The following is a 15,671-nucleotide window of genomic DNA, read 5'->3' as shown; positions in this document are numbered from 1 at the left end:
GAAAATTACTTGCCTACAGAAAGAAGTAGAGTTTTACTGGCAGCCACAGAGACAGAAATCCTCTGAATCTAAAACTGGGAGTGGTGCCATATTGTAAACATCCTTATGAAAATAACTTAGTGCGCATTTATCTTAAATTTCAAAAAATCCATAATACAATTCACGCCAACTTCAAAATGATTTTCTAAGCCTAGATCTTCAACATTATTCTAAATTTGACAATGACCAAACTACTGAAATCAGTGGAGAAGTTGCCTGTGAGCAATATACAGCTGTCCATATTATAATATTACTTAAATGGATTCTGCTCATGCAGAAGCATTTTACTGTTAGCTGGATAAAATCACATAGGTATTCTTTGGGATAGTTGTTTTTTGGATGTAGCTCTCAGCTGATTTCACATAAATATTACTCTCATACACTTAATAAGGAAGCCTAAGGAGGAGGTAAATTGCTGGCAGGGTTCAAAAGATATTGCATCCAATATAAAAGAAATACACAGCTGCGCTTCACTTCCTCAGGGAGAGCAGAGCCTGCTTTCACAAGGTAGCACGCACAAGGGAAGAGACCAAGAGTCTGTCCATCAGTTTTCCCTTTCTAATACGGGGGTGAGAAAATGCTGACAAAGAGCTGGCTGTGAAACTTCCACATTAAGCTTTTACAGAGTTCATCTGCATCTTCATGTTAGTAATATAGGCAGCTATGGGATTGTTGTGTTATTATAAGATGGGTAGATTTCTCAGGGCACATAAATCCTGATTTCTAGGCACAGTTGAAAAGCTGTGCTATCCATCTAAACCTCTGTCTGTCGTCATGCTTGCTGCAGCTTCAGTCTTGGTGTGGCCGTTTTTTTCAGATCCCCACTTACCTCCAAGTCCTTGCAGGAATTCTCAAATGGAGCATGTCTTCCCCCATCACAGCTGTAGGTCGGCCTTCATACTTGTCCTCAAACTGGGTCTCGCTTTTGCAAGCAGCCATAAATTAGGCTTTTCAGGATGAATTGGACAGATGTTACCCAGCAGACAGAAGGCCGACCTGGGAAGTGGAGTATTTTTGCAAACTCACACTCTCTGGCTGATTTGGAACAAAAATTTGAATGCCATACTCTGACATCCTCTGTCGGCATTCAGCTTACTGCTTGGCCTGGTGTTTTAAGGTGAGCCTTTCTCAGTTCCTCCTGTTGAAGCTGTTTCACTTTGCATAGTCGCTGGGGGAGGGAGAGGGTGCAGGTGAACCTGATTTGATGTGGGTGCTCATATGTGATCTGCAGCAGTCAGGACCAAATCCATGCTGCAGATCAGGCAGCCTGGAGGTTTGGAGCAGGTCTCCCTCCTTTGTGGAGAGTGATGTAGCTACTGAGATATTGACTGCAATGGGAGGTGAAGAAAGAGCAAAGTGTCTTTTTATGGCAAAGGGTTAACTGGGCTTGAACACCTACCTTCAGGAGGAGCTTCAAGACTGAGCAGAGAGAGAGAGGTTTTTGCTGTCTCTGACTGTGGTCCTGTTCTGTTCTTCTGTGGTTTCTCTAGGCCAGTGTAAATAACTTCGTGCTCAGTGTGCTGGTTTCTAGGAATACTATTCTAAGGCACCTAATTCTCCCTGGGAATCGTATCTTGACTGTCTAATTCCTGGCTGAGGAGTCTGCTAGGCAGCAGGAAATCTGCAAATTAAAACATTGCAACATCTAAGTCCCTGGCTGTACCCCAGATTTGCTGGAGGACCAGTTTTCTTCTGTTTGCCTATGAAAAATATACTCAGATGTATATCCTTTCTCTTGCATCATTTAAATGATTCCTCATGTTTCCCACCAGCTATTATTTTTATTACCCATATGCAGTCACTTTGCTGCTCATTTTGTTCATTGTAATACAGCCAGTAGCACTCTTGTTTCTTGATCCCCCAAAATGTGTGGTTTGAGGTCCCACATTAGCAAAAGTTGGTTAAAGTTAAGTGGGCTTCGCCCTCCAGCTTCTGCTATTTTGTGGTGGGAGCTGGACCAGCTCATTTACCCATTGCAGAGATGGACTGTCTGTCCTGATTCACAGGGCTGGATAGCTTCTCCTCTTCCTCAGCCCTAGTCTTTTGTTCTTCCTTATAAAGAGGTTGTAAGGGCCTGTGCTGAGTCGCTTGCTGACAGCAATCAGTACAACACTAGTCATCTTCACTTCTTCTCCCATTTACTGACCGCTCCAGGGTCCTCTCTTTATGTGTCCAAGAATTATTTTCTCTTCCTTCCCCCACAGCACGAGCCCACTGCTCACTAACAGCAACGCTAACGTGGTGTCAAGAGGGAGGTTCGCTGCTTGCAGCATCCTCTTTGAGAAGACAGAGTAATCCATGGTCCCGTGGCTGAAACACTCAGAAGTACATAGGTGGAAGTGTCAAGTATTCCAGTGAATGCACAAGTGCTCAGGGAGCCCATAAATTATTTTTGGAAATCAAGGGTAAATCTAGTCAACATTTTTTCTCCACTGAAGAACAAGTCTGAATGTTCAAGCAAATTTGTGGGCATTGATGCTTGGAAGATCCTGAAGCTCTTGGAGACTCCCAAATTTAAGTGTCAGGTAGACTGCATCTACTCCCCTCCAGGCCTTTTTTGGGAGAGAGGTTTTTCTTTTTTTTCCCAGAAGGAGAGGAAGGTATCTTGCCTGTGAGTGATGCTCAAAGGCAACCTTTTGAAAAAGGCATAAACCAAGAAAAATAAATTGCAGTATTTATTCCTAGGGATATATTTTAGTGTTGCCAGAAGTGTGTGTGCCCTCTCCTATTACTTGATTTCTCTGTCTTTCCGTAATAGTATGATGCTCAGCACTAAACAAACTTTTCTTTCAGGTGACATGCCTGCAGAAATATGAGAATTCTGATGTTCTCTCTAGATTTCTCATGTTGACACCATAACACACATTGCTCTGGGGACCTGTCATCAGCCTTCTACACCTGCATTTTAAAAAGCAATGAAAATCTTACCAGAAAATCAATGCTGATATTCAGGATTTCCTGCTAATAGATTATTGAAACACTGGTATGGGGGGCAAAGCATCTCTGCCTGAGGGTGTTCAGTCACCTGCTGCACAAAGACTTGGTATTCAAAGACTGCCTGGCTCACTGCTTACCTTTGATGGTAAAGTAAGGCAGACCCCAAAGGACTGAGAAGGGATTTAGGCACTTCCAGATCTATCTGCTTACCCAGTCTGTGGGACACCCAGTTTGAAACCCCTCCTTTGCCAGGGGGAACCAGGGCTGTTTAACCCACCTTCTAGGATAAAAGGATTAGAAAGCTTTGTGGTGAGGGACCTCCGTCTCCCCATTGAAGCTGTCATCTTTGGGTTCAAGGATTTAATTTTCACGCCAGGCTGCGAACCTTTTCTGGAGACCATGGAGAGAGACCTGGATCCCACTCTCACACTGCACTGAATCTGTCAGACAGAGACAGGAACCCAGTTCTCACCCTCCCACGTGACTGTCATAGATACTTCTTTAGTTCACATAAAGCAAAAGAGCTTGTATGTGAGGAAATGCCCTGCAAAATGGATGGGAGACCCTGTTTTGGAGAGGTAGGATGTGGGAAGGGGAGGAGAAACTGAACTGAGAGGCTCAACATCTTGCAAGAGGAAGGTAGATCATACTTATTTATGCTAAAAAATGTGTGCAACCAGTGTGGTGCTCAGTGTTGCAGTGTTTCAGTTCTGCCTGTGAAGCTGGGCCTCTGGTCTGTGTAGCTGGGAGACAGATAAATTCTGGATTTGGAAGGACTTGTCCTGAGCCATAGGAATAAAAACTTGTTTACAGCGTACAAGGTAAGATTTACTGAGCACTGTCACTATTAATAGTAAGAACCTATGTAACAACTTACTCCTTTCTAGCTGACAGTTCCCTGGCCTAAGCTGAGAGTCCTGGACTGTCATCAAGGACATTGTTACGCAGAACATATTAACGGCATTGCTTAAGATTATTTCTGATTACAGTGCTCTCTTTGTTCCTTCCCAGTTTCTTCTTCCCAGGTCTGCTCATTCCCACTCTGCTTCTTCCCCCTCTCTTCTGGCTGCCCAGCTGCCAAATTTCTAGTCTGTTTGTGTGCTGCCCTGTAATCACTGCACCTGGGTCCAGACTCAGCATCCTGGAGAAAGGCGGGTGTTGGGTCCCCACTTGGGTGGCATCGTGAGCATCCCCAAGGGGAAGGGAAGCCAATGGCTCTCCAGGCCAAGAGATGAGAGTCTGGCTCATATACCAGAGCTCCAGTCTCTCGGCTGCTGTAAGTTAGTGTTGAAACAACCAGGGGAGCTCTGTAATATAATTTAACTGAGCATCTGCTTCAGAAAATGTGTCAGATTTAAGGGTGTGGAAATTCCTTCATTATTGAAATTTCCCAAACTTTAGCAGTCAGCAGGTTTCATATGCTAATATTATTTGTGACAACAGGAAGCCTACGTGGGGATTAAAATAAGGCAGGAGGTGGAATTAACCCAAATTCCTGTCTTTTGCCAGTTACAAATAGTGCTGCACTATCGAAATTTTCACCTTACGTGTTTTAAGAATCACTGCACTAGAGCCAAAGGGGATGGGAGCAGTCTTGTGTTGCCCTATAAATTCAGCTGCATAAACTAGGAGGTCTAGCTGTGTAATTAGATTTAATCATCTAACCTATTATTCACAGAGTGGTGTGTAAAGTGCATTAGGAAAAATGGGTTTATTTAATATGCCATCTAAAGCAACTGATTTTAATGATTGGACAAATGCTGAGTCAAAGGCCTAGATTTTCTGTTTCAAAGGCCTAGATTTTCTGTTTATCAGCAACTTTTCCTTCTTCATATGCAAATTTGATAATGTAATGAGTGTTGGGGCCTAGTTTGTCCTTGAGTGTACGTGCAGAGCTGGCTGACCCCAAGGATGGGAAACAGGATACATGCCTCCAAAGGCATAAGGGGCCCTCTTCATTTGCTCTACATAAATCTCACTCTTTAATGACTTGAGGGAGAATGTTCAAATACTTAAATGAACGTTATTCTTGAACATGAAGTTTTAATAGTGCACATTTTAAGTTTGTCATCGACCTGTATAAATTCGTAGCAGATGAGAGTCTGCGCGCAATGCGTTACCTGCTTTGAAGCGAACGCCTGTTCCACAACTGAGGAATCCATCCTGTCCGCGCACTAGGTCCTGAAGAAATCAACTCCCCAGCCTACAACTTGCTGGGAGAAACTAATGATAAGCAGGATGGGTAAAAGGATTTCTACTACAACTATCTATATACACTTTAGGAGCAGCAGCTGCCATGGTAATTTTGCTTTTAGCTTTCTGTCAGTATAATGAGGAAAGAAAAGCTAGAGGACTGTTTTTTAATCACAGCATTAATTTTTTAGGCTAGATGTTATTTGTGTCAAAACCGAAATCTTTGTAGGTGGAAGTGGTATATTTACCGGACACATCTGAAAGCCTTAGAATTCAAAACAATACCAAAATGGTTTAAATATGTATTTAGTCAAATGCACTTTCAATAGCGTGAAATGTGTAGTAGAGCCCCTTCTGTTTTGATTTCAAAACAGCTAGCTTTTGTTTTCTGTCTGAAACTGCACACTGTTGTAGTTGGGTAACTTTCTCATAGGGTGGGATGGAAAGGAGCCATGGTAGTGTAAAAACCCCCTTGCAATCTCCTATGAAACAGCCGACAAAGGGAACCCGAACCCAGACGATTTTAGGTGCTTGTGCCATCGGTGGTGGCAGGAGTGATGATACCTGCGGGGCTGGCTGAGCCCGGGAGCCAGGGACGTGTCCCTGGAAGCGCCTGTCTCTGAGTCACTGCGGCAGCTGAGCTGGGGCTAAATTGGAAACAGAAACACTGATTGTCATGTCACCCGGATGCTCTGCCTCCAGCCAAATGGTAGATGGAAAAAAATGCTACCAGATGTTCTTATGTTATTAATATTGTTATTATTGTTATTATAAATAATATTCCTTATTGGCTGGCTTTCACTCCTGGCAAATCTGGAGTGCACATGCTTAGGAGGAGAGCGCCAGCAACCCCTTGCTCCCTGTTTCCCTGCACACCTGTAAAAGAGGCTGGGGGGACCCTGCTCCCTGTGCTGGAGGGTGAGAGGTGAGGGGGGCTGCCCTGTGGTGGGTGCCCCCCACACCTCTCCCCTCCTGCTATTACTAGCCTGAGCTCTGCTGGTGTCCTGGTGATGCTGGCCAAGCCCAGGCCTTCGTTCCACTTTCCTCTTTCCAGCAGGGTGAGATCCTTTCACCCACAGACATGTTTTGAGAGATTTGCATCCATATGCAGCCCTGGGTTTATACGATGAGAGCAAGCTCTGCTGATGCTCCTCTCGCTGGACATTTTGCTGTTGGAGATGCTGATGTGACGTGCCTGTTGTCTGAAGCACCTCTGGCCAAGAATTCTGGATGCTAGGTGCCACTTTGGTGGAAGTTTGATGGCTAAACCTTCTTATCTAATGTTAGATTAGAAACTCTGCAAAAATGTTTCTATGTAACTGCTCCCACTCCATGTCACAAAAAAAATGGACTGGCTTTGGACGTGAAAATGGAGAGTATGGCATCACTCTAGTGTGGGTCTCACCATAAACTTCGTCAAACTCTGTGTCTTAAGGGTGCGCCAGCTACCAGGCACCGTTTAACGTAAGCGCCAAACCATTGCTGGAGTGGAAATTATCCCATTATACCCTCTTAGGCCAACTGTCTGGGAATACAGGAACAAGAAAAAAAATACTGGAGGAGGTGATGACAGTGGTTCATTAAAAAGTAATAAAATGCTAGGATACTATTAAGCATAGCATACCAGTATTTGTATATCTCTAAGTAGAGCAAACACAGCTCCAGTATAAATAGGTGGAGCTTTATAAATGGACTTTTGTGGTCACATTAACTGTGTAATAAGACAGTGTATTTTTAATTGTTACATTGTGGTGACATACAGAATGCATAAAGCAATTTCCATGGACACGGGAAGATGCTGTGCCTGCCACTAGAAGTTCACAACTGACAAAAAATGCAGTACAGCCCTCTGAAGGTCAAGTTTGCCCGGGATGCCTGTATGCACAGCACATCTCCCTCCTTGTAGCTCTGTGCCACGGGGGGCCCTCAGTCCCCCTCCATGGGTCACGGTTCCCAGCCAGAGGTGCACAGACCCACTTGTGGTCCTTGTTTTCCTGTCTAGAAACGGGAGAGGTGCCCGGTGCAGATGCTGAAAAAGGGCAACGCCTGCTGTGGCTGGAGAGCCTTTTCCCAAAGGCAACCCTGAGCAAGGGACGCCTGGGCCAAAACAGCCAGCTGCATTCTGGGTGCAATCTCAGCTGTGCTGCGCACAGGAGCTCGTGGCAATCACAACAAAACCCGTCATCGCATCTGGCTAGAGTTGCTGTAGGTCTGTATTGGAGCACTTCCTTTGCCAGTGGCTTCAGTAACGATCATCTTTTTTTTAATCTACACTTAGAGCAAGGCTCATCCTAGGTGATGAGACTTCCACGCAGTCAGGTTTTCTGGAGGATGTCTCATTTTCTAGCTTGAAGGTTTCTCCAGGCAGAATTGAAGAGTTTTATACACTGGCCAAGGGTTTTCCAGTCTGTGACTATGTGAGGATGTTTGGGCTTCTGGAAATGCAGAAGCCACAAGGAAAGGGCTCGGGTCATGCACAGACCCTCCGTGCACACTGGGAACTTCCCAGGCAGGTCAGGCAGGCGCTGCCAACCAGAAGCCCTCCCGGGAACAGCGGGGGCCCTCATGGGTCTATGGCTGCAGACCAAGCCCTTCATTCCTCTATGGACTAGCTTGGTATTTCTCCTTTTTTTTTTTTTCCTCCTTTTCCTTTTGCACCTCTGCAGAACAGAATCAACCAAGTATAAGTTGGTGGAAGTGGCTTATTCAGACATCTCGCATTCCCTCAGCATGCTGCTGGAAAACAAAACTGGTGCTAGTCTGAAACGATAAAGAAACAGCAGGAAACATTTTCTCTATTAAATCACAGAATCGCAGAATCAATCAGGTTGAAAGAGGCCTCTGGGGTCATCGAGTCCAACCATTGCCCTGACACCACCATGTCAACTAGACCATTGATGTGAATTGGTATTGCCATTGATGTGAATAAGTCACAGACTTCAAGCTTGCCACCGGAGAGACATCCACTCACCCTATGGAAAAGAGAAAAGCAATTAGGCTAAACTGTGGGCAAATGAAGATATAAAAGTGTTTGTTCCTCTCTTTCTTTCCCTGCTATTTTAGAACCCAGTAGTTTTCTGCTCCAAGTGGAAAATAAGGATCATTACTGTATTCAGCCTTGGTTTTTTGTTAGATGCTTATAAATCTTGCTAATTAGCTGTAGAAATCATAAAAGCTCAGCATCATGTTTTAATCATAAACTCCTCAGGCCACTGATGTTCATGTTGTTCCCTAGATCCTCATTTCCATGTACAAATTACTGAGCCCATAACACTTTGGCAGCTCATCTCTCATGCCAATGATATTTCCAACAGAATTATTATTTCAGTAACTAAGCCACAAGCCTACACCTGCAAAAAATAAAAATAAGAGAATAACACAGCAGTGGAAGGTCCTCCCTCCCTGTACTGGTGGAATATTAAAGCTTCTTCAAAGTAATTAAACACAGGTTTCAAGTATAAAGCCTGGCTGACAGATCAGTAAAACCATTTTCTCTTTCCCAAGAAGCTAAAGAAAAGTTCCCCAGTCAGCAGCTGAGGAGGATAGGAAACCCTAAGCACTGCACTTAGATACCAGCGCTAACAGGCTGGGAATTTCTGGAGCAGTACAACAGGTCCAAGGCATCGTGGACACAGCTGTGAAATCAAACCTCAGTGGAATTCTTATCCAAATCACCATAAACGAGGTCAGCATCTGCTAAGACACTGGATAATAATAGCTTGCTTAATTATACATTTTGCCTGTAATTTAGTCCAGACCAACTTTCCTAGTGGCAGAGGAGGAGGGTATTTTCCAGTTCTTTTATGTTCATGTGATTAGTGGATAATGCCTTTGGTGTATGTGCATGCATCTAATTTTCACTTTCAACTTTAATGCAATTTAACATTGTCAAAATAAATATTATTCTTCACTTTTCCAAATTTTGTTTCAGCACTTGCAAAGTAAATATTTTGCTTAAGAATGTGGAAAGACTGTGCCTGTTTACTGACACTCTCTCTGAGCGGGGGAAGGGGCCCGTCCCTTTATTGTGGCAGCTCAGGATTGCCCAGGAGCTGATGGTGCTTCTTTTAGGGAGGACGAGGCCTCCCATGGCAGAGGAGCAGGCTGGATGGCCAGGGATACCTGCTTTGGCCACTTCTGTTAAGTATGCCTTAGCTACAGCCCAAGTAATAAAGGAGGAACAGGCTAATGGGACAAAAGCTGCTTCCTTTTTTTTGTTCCTTTACATAAATTGCCATACTAACCTCATCCTTGAATAACTGTTAGACGTCAGTCATGTTCATTTACCAACAGCAAGATGACGATGTCAGTCAAATTTTTGAGGAGCTCGGAGCTCCTTGCTGGGCATGGCTGTGAGAACTGCAGAAAATCGAGCTGAGCTGAGCTTCACCATTTGGATTCCCCCACCTCTGCAGTGATGTTTCTGAGGTGTCATGGGCCTCTGGTGGTTATTCCTCATACACCTAAAACTCTTTGCTGGCAGTGAAGATCACCGTTGAAAGTAATATCTTGGTTTGCAGCTGCATGAGAAGAGCACACAGGACCTGGCCTGCCCCGAGTGTGCATCTCCAGCCTGTGCTGGGGGAGGCTTAGGTGAGTAAAGGGAAGCTCTCTGTAACTGTTCCCTTGGTCAAACAAAAATACCCCTCAAGAGAGATAAGTTACATCTGCTAAAAAATTGGATTAAAAAATCACCGATCATGAGTTTCTGGTTAAGTCTTATTTTCTGAGCTGTTTTCAAGTAAAAGTGAAAATTGAAAACTGGCAAACTTACAAGATCAATAGGGTTTACTTAAATGACTCACCAATTAGAGTGTCTGTGGCTTTTAGTAACATTGTATTCTTGCTAATGACACTGGTTTAAACTTTCCCTCATATATAAATTACACACCCAGATTCATGTCTCCTTTTCTCTTTTCTTTTCTTTTCTTTTCTTTTCTTTTCTTTTCTTTTCTTTTCTTTTCTTTTCTTTTCTTTTCTTTTCTTTTCTTCTTTTCCTTTTTTCTCTTGTTCTCTTCTTTTCTCTTCTCTCTCCTCTCCTCTCCTCTCCTCTCCTCTCCTCTCCTCTCCTCTCCTTTTCTCTTCTCTCTCCTCTCCTTTTCTCTTCTCTTCCCTTCTCTTCCTCTTCTCTCCTCTCCTCTCCTCTCCCCTTCTCTCCCCTCCTCTCCTCTCCTCATCTCTTCTCTCCCCTCCTCTCCTCTCTTCTCCTCTCTTCTCTCTCTTCTCTTCTTTCTCCTCTCCTCTCCTCTCCTCTCCTCTCCTCTCCTCTCCTCTCCTCTCCTCTCCTCTCCTCTCCTCTCCTCTCCTCCTCTCCTCTCTCCCTGCACTGACTCCTACATCTGATGTCTCCAGGGAAGTCTGTCCAGCAGGCAAGAAGCATGTCTTGGGGGTAGGTGCCCTGCAGCATTGGTAGCTCACAGGACTGAAGCAGAGACTGAGGAAAGATCACCAGGATCCCCATAAGATGTGTAACCAATACCTCTTATTTCAAGTTCAAAGGTCTGCAGAGCGTAGAGGGTCTTAACAAATGCACTTTTTAGAGGATCAAGTGAGAGCTGTGCTCAGCACTGCTCTTTTCTCTCCAAGTCTGGCCAGCAGATCATGGCTGTTACTGTTTTGGAAGCAGCCCTAGCTACCGTCATCCATGCCTTGTCCCCGTGCTGCTGCAGCAGCAGCCTCCGTCCCAGCAGGCTGAGCAGGAGAAGGTGTGGAGTGCAGCTGGCCTTGCCACCTGGGTGGCTGGGCTGGGGCCAGCAGATGATGGCCTGTGGATAGATTTAGCTTGCACAGAGTCTCAAATCGAGTATAAATTCCCAGTTTTTAGCTAGAACATCTGCAAATAGCTTGGAGCTTGTGTGCTCAAGAGGCCTGTCCCTGTTCTTGACTCAGTGTGTCCGTTCATCCATTTGGTTTGACTGTGCCATCCAGGAGAAAGAGCTGCAAGTTCTGATGCCCTTCATGAAGCTCTCTTTGCTTTAACATTTGCACGCGAGACACGCAGCTGTGTTACCCTGACTTAGGGAGCAGGGACATGGCCGCTGAACTGAAGTGACCTGCCGCACACACCCTCCCAGTCCCTCGCGCAAGTGAGGCAGGAGCCCAGGGGTGCAAACCTCAGTGAGGTCGGCTGGAGCAGCGCTGTTCCACCTTGCACTCGCCGTGAGTGAAGCGTGCCCATGCCAACGCTTGCCGCACAGCAGCTCATTAAGCCAGGGGAACCTGATCTTGTGTCTGCGCCCATGTTCAGCCTGAAACAGGCCAGATTTGTTGACCTTAAAGGCATGCTGCAAACCACATTATTCCTCATAGGCATTTGCAGGGTTTATGAGCCTAGGGAACATGTGGTTAAAAGGGAACTAGGCCGTGTATTTACATGGTTTAATTTTATTCTTTTCCTTTCCCGGTGCAGCACATTATTTTATTTGCTATGAAAATGCCTACGGCAACTGGATAGGCACTTTTCTGCATGCAAGAAATCTAAAGAAATTAAAAGTCTTTGAGGGGCTTAAACATCAGCTTGTGTTTAGCTAAGATGAAGCTTAACAACAACCTGGACTAAGATGAGCTCATACACAGGCACATAAAGCTCCAGGGTGGTCTTAGCAGGTCTGCGGAATCCACCCTCCATCTGCAGCACTCCAGCCATGTTTCCTGCTGTGAGTTTGCACAGGTGTCTGCATAACTTGACTTCCACTGTACTCATTTCTTGAGATGAGACACCAGACTGAAAAAAAAAATCAACATTACACAAGCTTAGCCTGAGATCAGTTTGCTGGGCTGGCAGTCAGGGGAAAACCTCTGGTGAACTGTGCATGTCTGACACAGAGAGTGGGGAGACCATCAGGCTCTGGACCCCTCAAGACCATTTTTGGAGATGTGCTTTCCAGGTCTGACCTGCCCTGAGCATGACATAAGGGAGCCCACACAGTGAGTCAGTGCTGGAGCCGAGTTCCTGGTGCTTGGTCCTCTGCTCACTCTCCTAAACCACACTGAGATTAAACCAACAGAGGCAAAGAGGGAGCCTGGATATGAAGGAATTTAGCAGGGAACCTGCCTTGACTCATTTATGGAAACTTTTGAAAACAGGCAGCAGCAGTAATTTTATTATATTTTTTTTCCCCATGCTGAAACAATTTGTGTGCAGTGGAGTCATTCCCTGGAAAAACATTTCTTTAATTTATCTTCTTTAATTATCACTCATCTTTAGCAGCATCTGGTTCTGATATTTTATTAGAAAGTTTGCATGTTTGAACCAGGCCTGGGTGGTATTTAATTTTTTCTTGTTTCCATTTTCTACTGTGATGGTACTTCCCGTGGTGGGAAAAGATTGGCTTTGCTTTATTTCACAAGGCATAATAAATCATACGGCTGTTCTACTTTAACATCATTATTACCATGTAAGCATGCTCAGAGACATATCCTGCAGATTAGTTGGTGTATTTACTTGAGGTTAGAATGCCAAGCATTACAAACAGCAGACTGGGTTCCTGTTGTGAAGATGTGCATCCTGCTTATGGGAAGATGTACTTTCTAGCCAAGACCTTAGCATCTGACTGGTGATGATGAATAGCTTATGATGTCCAAAACAAAGCCTGATTTTTGAGAGGACTCCTTAAAATTGGGCCCCTGTAATATTTCTCAAGTTGTGCATCCAAAGCATGACGTACTCAGCATCCAGCTCCCTGCTGAGATTTTCAGCTATAATTTCTATGAGCAATTGTGGACAGAAGAGAAAAGAATGCTGCTCTTATGGACCAGTTCTTCCTTTCTTAGCATTGCTTTTCAAGACTAGATCCCTGCTAAGGGACAAGGTGCCTCTTAGGTTATCTAAGGTCAGAAAACCTGTTGGTTTTGCTGCTGATTCTTTCTTCAGCTAAATGTCGTATTCTTTATGATCATATACTTTAAAGTAATCGACCAGGGTTGGTCAGAAATCATCTACTAGATGAACATTAATTCACCTGTAACAAGAAGATACTTGATTTTCTGAACAGGAGAAAAATGTCTTTCAGAGAATTGCAGATATAAGCTATCACCATTTTACATCTGAAAGAATGAAAAAGAGATCATGAAGCCAGCTATTAGAGAAGACCTTTAGATACAAATAGAGAAATGCAGATGTCAGTTGAAGGTTTTCAGTACCTACAGTATTGTACTTTCTTTCCAGTGGCATCTGCTTACTCATCATGCTGTAATGGATTTTTGTGGCGTATACTTAGTTCGTGGTCTGCCTGTTTTCCCTATCATGCAATGTTTTCTTCTGGTTAGACAGAATTATGGTCAGTGTGGTAAGGGTAAATTAAATATGACCTAGCAGTCACTTGTCCTCATATACATAAGCCAGTGAGTGTTCACTGTTGTCCAGCAAGGACTGTGTCTTTTCTTACTGATGCACATCTATAATGCACACAGAAGTCTCAATGAAATTTCATCTAAATAAGCAGTTTGGTTTTTGGAAGAGGAGAACTGCTAGTCCATGCAACATGGCAAAGGAATGCTGTGAGGATACGCTCAAATGATCACAAGGAGGACATGCATTAGTACTTCTTGTTACTGCCCTGGAACTGGAAGGCAGGAACTGAGCAGGCCTGGTATCTACCCCATTGCAAATGTAATGCAAAATCATCAATATGCTAATAGATCAAACAAGATTTCAGGTGACTTAAACTAGCCTAGCTTACTTACTTGCAGTGGAGTAAAGGATACTAGGCCCTAGCAAGAGGTGTTACCTTCTTCAGCGCCAATAGGCAATGCTTTCTCCTGATGGTATAAGCTTGCCCTGTGCGTCTGTTCAAGCACACTGTCCCATTCAGGCTGACTGCAGGACTAGCAACACTTCTGCCCCTCCAGTGTTGGGACTCTGATGGCCTGCAAAGCCCACAAGAGGAGAAGAAAACAGTTTGGCTCAGACATCAGGAACTGTCTGATGCTCTTGGCAGGAGAGCTGTGGAGAAGCCAACTGCCAGTGTCTGACCAGGGTGATCCAGGACCAGCTGGGCTGTGGGGCTCACAGGGTGGCCTCTACATCCATAGTCCCACCAGAGTTTGTTACTGGCAACTGGGTATTGAACTCACCTTGGGCATTGAGCCTTGGCCAGCTAGGGGAGATTTCAAGAGTCTGGGTCTTGTCACTCCTTGAGTTGCCAGGGGCTGCAGTACAGGGAGGATGGGTTTCACCAAGATGTCCAGCCATGTTTGGATGCCTGTGGACTTTCCCTCAAGGATAGTGTAACAAATGATGCCCACAAAATGTCAAAACCACTTTCTCAAAACTATAGTATTGTTTCCTTTTCCAAAAAGCATTTATAAAATGAACAATTCTTCCCAACCCTCCAAGTTATCCAAAGCTCTGCCCCTTTGGCAACTGAGGCAGGTCTTGCTTCTGCAGACACTACAGCGAGTGCCTGAGCCTCGGTCTGGTGCCCCTGAACAGCTCCCCAAGATCTCCCTGGCTCTGAAAAGAGAGTCCTGCTGATGCAGCCAGAGTTCATTTGTGCTTCTTGGTTGTCAGACTTTTGGCTCTGTTTTTCCCAACCAGTTCAGTAGGCCCTGCAGGAAGCTGAACCAGACTCCTGTGAGCCCATGGCTTTCCCATTGTCCTGTGTTAACTGCAGGGCTGGCTGACTTCAAGTCATTTTTCTTCCTTTCTGATTGTTTTCCTTACAGTCTGCTATTAAACGTAACCAAAATATTTGTGCAATAAACAGTTATTAGGCCAACGCACACTATTAAAATTATTGTGGAGTAGCTCTGTGTCCATCACAACACGCACTACCCAGCCAAATATGCAATAGGCTGCTCCTTGTCCATCACATATACAGATGTCCCTAGGACATCCACTTTAGAGTTGTGCAGCATGATGAACGTAGCGAGATGCCTGCCCTGACACCTGTGCTCGTCTGATCTGACTAAGTAATCTACAGGTTCAGGGATGTTTATGAAAATGTTTTGTTAAGAAGATTGGAACTGGGGCCATGTGGCAATTTTAAGGTTTGGTCTTGGATGGTCTTAATCTTGTTTCCCTGATTTTGGAACAACAGTGAAGAGATCACCCAGCTCTGAGGTGAAGTACAAATAGGCAGCAGCTCAGTTTAGTCAAGGATATAACATCGAGGTAGTGGAAGGCTGTTATCATTTGTTCAATGGACTGTGTTAAATGCATGACATCAGAATGTCATTGCAGTGGCTAAAGAGCATAAGCTTTTTGTCCAGGTAACAAGAAAAACACATCTCCAGAGTCTTTGCTGGATCTTAACAGGTAACCCAAAAAGAAAATAAGCATGTGCTCTTTCATCTCTAGTTGAGTCCCATGCAGGCTCCCCTCTGGGGAGGTAGTTTTATGGGGAGCGTGGAGGGAGGAAGGCATTAGGGAGAGGGGAGACTAGGAATCCCACTCATACTGAAAACAGCCTGGCCTCCCAGCCAGAGGGGACAGAAACTGCTCCAAGACACTCCTCCTGTCCCAGCTACCCCATCTGAGGGAACGAGAGACTTCATCTTCC

Source organism: Nyctibius grandis, chromosome 1 (assembly GCF_013368605.1).
Source record: "Nyctibius grandis isolate bNycGra1 chromosome 1, bNycGra1.pri, whole genome shotgun sequence".
In the NCBI taxonomy this organism is placed as follows: Eukaryota; Metazoa; Chordata; class Aves; order Nyctibiiformes; family Nyctibiidae; genus Nyctibius; species Nyctibius grandis.
This window is presented reverse-complemented; position numbering follows the sequence as displayed.